At 45.2% G+C, this 5,777-nt stretch overlaps 1 long non-coding RNA gene across 1 annotated transcript; it reads left to right on the forward strand.

The window, feature by feature from the left end:
* Positions 1-216: 216 nt before the first annotated feature.
* Positions 217-4,169, forward strand: LOC109368086. Its single transcript, XR_002115767.2, has 2 exons — positions 217-349; positions 3,967-4,169. It is a non-coding gene; the product is annotated as an uncharacterized LOC109368086 (long non-coding RNA).
* The last annotated feature ends 1,608 nt before the right edge of the window (positions 4,170-5,777 follow it).

Below are 5,777 nucleotides of genomic sequence, written 5' to 3' on the forward strand. Positions count from 1 at the left end.
TAGACTAAAACAGGGCAGATTTATTTTAGGTATTAGGAGGAAATTCATTACTTAGGGTGGTGAGGCGCTGACACAGGCTGCTGAGAGAGCTGTGGATGCTCCATCTCTGGAGGTGCTCAAGGCCAGGTTAGATGGGGCTGGTGGGAGGCAGCCCAACCCATAGCAGAGGCTTGGAACTAGATGATCTTTGATGTCCCTTCCAACTCAAGCCGTTCTATGACTCTATGACTCTAAGCTGTGAGGTCACATCCAGAAGAACAGAGATTCCCTGACCAATTCTGAAATCTCTGCATATCCTCCTACAAATCAGACACTTTGCAATTCAAAGTGTCAGTAAAAAATGAAAATGGTAAGTGTGCTAAAGCTCCATCCAGGGAACTGTCCTTGCCCACATCATAGCCACATCTTGGATCCACGTTGTGTCACTGGGCAGGAATAGCCATCCAAGTGAGATATTAGGAGACATTTTTTCTCAGAAAGAGAGGTGATCCACTGGCACAGCTGCCCAGAGAGGTGGTGGAATCACCATCCCTAGAGGTGTTCAGGAACTGTGGAGATGTGGCACTGAGGAACACAGTTTAGTAAGCATGGTGGGGATTGGTTGACAGTTGGACTTGGTGATTCTTTTTCTTTGATTCACATGCTGGGTGCATGCAGGCTGATGCAAGCACATTGCAACCACAAACCCACCATGCAGACACAGCAACTGTATGCATGAAGGTATGCAACGCCAATGCTTCCCATGCATCTCTACACCCTTCAGAACTCATGGAGATGAAATTACTCAGATGGTGTTTATCATAGAATCATGGAATCGTTAAGATTGGAAAACACCACTAAGATCATCAAGTCCAACCACCAACTCATCACCCTCATGCCCTCTAAACCCCCATGCCCGTCATTTCCTCTGAAGCCTCCAGCTTGGAGCACTGAGGGTGGCTGGGAACAAGGACATTTCTGCTTTGCCTTTGTCTGCATCTGAGATCTGTAGGCATAAACACGATCTGTGCTCCTTCACACACAGCACTCCTAGATAATGGGAAAAATAAGTGGAACCAGGAGTTAGCTACAGTTGTCAAACCAATATTATATGCTGGGGAAAGCAGCAAGTATCGCTAATCTCCAGGGAAGACAGAAAGCCCTTGTGCACACAAACTCCTGTGGATAAATAGGTGCACAGGATCAAGCATCCCCCAGGGACCTCAGCCTCTGAGCATCTTTTCTTCCCCCTCACACCACCCACTAAGCTCATCACCTCATGCCAGTCCTGGAAGAGCAGCGGGCAGCAGGTGCTCATCAGCAGGGACTGATGCCTCCATATCCTACGTCTGCACTGCTGCCCACAGCAGTCAAAGCCCACTGCATACCATGTCCACCCCGTCCTGTGCCCTCTGCAGTCTGATGAGTGAGCTGCACCTCCTGAGTGGCTCTTTGTCTGCATGACCTGCTCTCTAGGTATGTTCTGCTCCTGCTGGCATTAAAGGGAGATGCTTTGGTGCATTCAACAGAAAACAGAACCTCCTCATTTTCTGAGGCCAAATACAGGCTGTATTTGCAGTACTCAAAGTACCTTTTAAATTGCAGTTATGTGGATGTTCTGCCTCTGGTCTTGAACTATTAGAGACACTATTTTTTTAGTCTCGCTTCTTCTCTCTTTTTCCAAATAAATGGCTTTGCTGGTGCCAGCTCCATACTGCTGCCCATTGGAAAGAGCTGCAGGAGAGGAAGGCTGAGGGTATTCACTTCCCATTCCCAAAGCCTTTTACTCTAGAGAAAAGGGAAGAAAACGCCACTTGCTACCTGCTGGGGACTGATTTCCCGTAAGGAAAATCTGGTTGTCCAACATCTGGCCTGATAGCCTAGCGAGATGGTTTCCAGCAGCAGTGTGCATGCACTGCACACCCTGGTCACAGCTCAGCAGCACCAGGCTGCCTGCAGAGATAGCAACAACAGAAATCCCTGATTTACCCTAAGTCTCTGCTAGCAGGATCCTCTGTGCTCAGGGAGCACAGCTACACCTGTGTGGAAGGGAACAGACCACCTCAGGAGTGGAGGCACCTCTTCCCAGGGGGGAATCATTCCAGAACAATTACTATTTTGTGCACGTTAGGACCCCAAAAGCCTCATGGTAGCCTATGTTACAATGTTGTTTCACACTCAGAAATGAATTGTGTTGAATTATGATTTTATATTTTTTTATAAGGCAAAGGTTGTGAGGAGACAGACTGGAAGAGGGATAACAGAAGATCTCTGGGTGTTGCAGCCCAGATTCCTGCCCCTGTTTCTTCTTCTAAGGCACAGCATTATAAAAAAAGATGCAACCTCTGTCCAAATTTCAGAGACAAGGAAATTGATCTGATTTTGCTCATTTTTTCGGTATTTGGATGAAAGTGAACAAGCTTTTCAGCAGTCTGACAACAGAAGCTTGGCAATGTCACCATGAAGCATGAGAAAAACCATGAGTCAGGTTTTGAAATTGCGAGATTGGCTAAAAAGTATAAGACTTTCTTTTTTCTTGTTATCCATGCATCTATTTAAAAACAATACGCATTCTTCGTGTTCGGCTCCAGTTCTCTGAAATGTCAGGATCTGGGCTTTTAAGGAAATTTATTTTTTTCAGCCAGAAGGAATAAGATTTTCTCATCAGTGATTCATGTTTGGTTGCATGCTGCAGAGCTGGGGTTCAGGGTAGGGGAAGGAACACAGACTTTTATGGGACTTGCTGTCAGTTGAACGAGCTCCCTGATCCCATACCATGTGGCTAATGGTTGGACTAGATGATCTTAGTGGTCCTTTCCAATCTTAATGACTCTTTGATTCTATTTGTCCACAGCTTGTGTTGGGCAAGGTTATCCACATGCACACCATGAATTTCCATCAAAATTTGCCAGGTCTGGGCATTGAGACATACGGAGACGTGGAGTCTCAGTAGAGCCCATGAGGATTCCTGCATGGAGATGCTGCTTTTAGAACTCGGTGCTAAAGCCCTTCTGCTGCTTCAACGGGGCTGAGAGTCCTCACAATGAAATGAAATGTGTTGTGATAAAAATAAAGCCAAAACATTTCTCTGCCCAGGAGAACCTCACTGTAGTTGTGATGTGTGGCAGCCAATGCATGCCACAGTCAACAAGGACCAGCGTCAGGCCCTTCCTCAAAGAAATGGGAACTTTTCCCTAAGTCTTGCAGTATGCAAAATAGATTAAAAAACTCACTTTGCTCTTTGTATTAAAAACAAAACATAAACTGTGTATAAGCATTCAGCCATGGAAAGATGTTTATGTGGCTCTTGGGATCCTTTTCTTTTCATCAGAATTCACATGAAAAGCACTTTCACTGCTTTTCATGTCAGCATTAACTCCTCCAAAGCTATGGCATCAGATGTGGGAAACTGCTGACAAAGCCCCCGCTGCTGGCAGACCCTGAGTAGCTGCATGGGGCTAGAGGTTGCTTGCTAAAACTGCAGAAATGAACGTGAGTGAAGGAGGAAAGAACAACAGAATCATAGAAAATGGATGGAAAAGCCTACTCAGCTCACCAAGTCCAATCATCAACCCACCCCATCATGCCCACTGACCACGTCCCTCAGTGCCACATCTCCACAGTTCTGGAGCACCTCCAGGGGACGATGACCACCATCTCTCTGGGCAGCTGTGCCACTGCATCACCACTTTTTTGGAGAATAAATTTTCCTTAACGTCCAACCTGAACAACAGTCATTGACATGAGAATGCAGTCAGGAACATACCATGTGAAAGATAGCTAAAACCTAAAGGTTTTCTGCAAATGTACCTTCACAGGCATTTCTGCTCCTGATTATCCACTGTGCTGGTCTTCCAATAGCATCGAAATTGCAAAGCTAATTGCATTGTAAAAGTAACGGCCTATGAAATTTTTAATGGAGCAGATTGCACTTAGACTTTTTTCCTCTGTGGTTCAATATACTTCAATATCTCTTCCCTCTTCCAGCATTTGATTCAGGCTTACAGTGGATTTGTACAATTGCCTTCCTCAGCACCATGAAGGCTGAGCTGCAGGATGGCACTGATCCAGTTTCCACCTGAACCCAGGCAGCTGAAGCTGGACAATCCAATGTTTTGAGGAGCACCTAAAAATGCATACTCACCCCAAATCACTGATGCACAGATACATGGAACAATCATTTGGCTCCAGTCACTGAGTTTTGGTATCCCTCTGGCATGGTGTAGCACATGGAACGCATGGTGGCTGGGCTTCTACTGCTCCTCCAGGGAAAATACAACTGAGAAAAGGGAAAAGCAGAAGAAAATGTGGAGTGTGTGTGAAGGATACAAACAAGTCAAAGTCAAGCAGCAGTTAAGGTAGGATGAGGGGAGGTCTTAAATGTCATATGATGGGTGGGAGCATACGAATGGCAACCAGGTCTCCACCAAGCACAGCACTCAGAACTACACTCAGAAGACAATGAACATGGCCAATAGAGGAGAAGGAAAAGAAGGTGGTGATGTATTGGAGCTCTCTGTTTGGGGTGGGGAGAGCCAAGAAGAATGGTACTCAACAGATGTTTCTTGTAAGATATCAAAATGAAACATCCTCTCTGCTCTTTCATATCAATATTGTGGAATTCCTATTCTCTCTGAGATAACAGTGGTCCATCTACCACGCTGCCTCCAGGAATTCCTGGGAGAGGAATTCCAGCTCATCCAGCCCTCATATATCATAGAGGCTGTGAGATGCCTACAGACCACAGCCCTACAGGGCTAAATCCCATCAGAAGCAATAGGACCTCTGTGGTGCTATGTGTCTTATGAGATAAAAAGCACAAAGAGCGAATAGAAGAAATGGGGAAATGCCCACACTCCAAAATTAACTGGCACTCTAATGTGTTTTCCTCATATAATCCACCTTAAAGATGATCAGTTATGGTCTGAACTGAAAAAATCATCGGCAGATGAAGAACAACCAGTGCTCCCATCGTAGTGCCACCCGCTTTCACATCTGCAGAGAGCATCAGTTGTGAAAGCACTGGTGTGAAGCCTGTGCTGCTAACACACACAAACACATGCATGATTTAGATATATTCTAATAGGCAGCTCTGGCCCATGACATTCCTGCAGTTCAAAATTAAAAGGGAGAGACGAGCCATACACCTCTAGTTAGACTCTTGGCTGGCTCGGCACAGAGGCAGCCTGCAGTTAATCAGCCTTCCTTCTCCACTAACTGTCACTGCAAACAAAGGAATTAGCAGAAGGTCTGTAGGGAGCATTGAGATAATTTGGCTGGCTGAAGAAAAGAGAAAGAAAAGAAAAGCAAAACAGAATCACTGAGAAATTTACTTGCACTGACCTCTCCATAAATATTTAGATATAATCATCATTACCTCGGAGTAAATTAAGTTATAAACAGTCTCCACAATTGCACATGATGAATGCGTATCGGCATGAGAGAGCGCTTTATTGCAAGTTAATGTGGAAACAGAGCACCTCAATCAATCAGGATGTAGAAATGCTGTCTGATGATATCAGCCTATCTCACCCTATTCATACCAAGCATTGCACGCTCACCCACCCGGCCCCCCTACCCTTAGTCTTCTTATATTAACAAATGTGTGTCAACCTGTGGTAGACGTAAGTGTATGTACATGGAGGTGGAATAATGAGAGAAGTACACTATGTGTCCTCGAACATGTTGGTGGTATTAATTATAATAAAGTAACATCTGCAGCAACCAAGGACATGCCCCATGTGCTGAGCACTGCACAAAAACCCATCCAGGAACCATTTGGATAGGATCCATCTGAT

This window comes from Meleagris gallopavo, chromosome 6, assembly GCF_000146605.3.
Source record: "Meleagris gallopavo isolate NT-WF06-2002-E0010 breed Aviagen turkey brand Nicholas breeding stock chromosome 6, Turkey_5.1, whole genome shotgun sequence".
Lineage (NCBI taxonomy): Eukaryota > Metazoa > Chordata > Aves > Galliformes > Phasianidae > Meleagris > Meleagris gallopavo.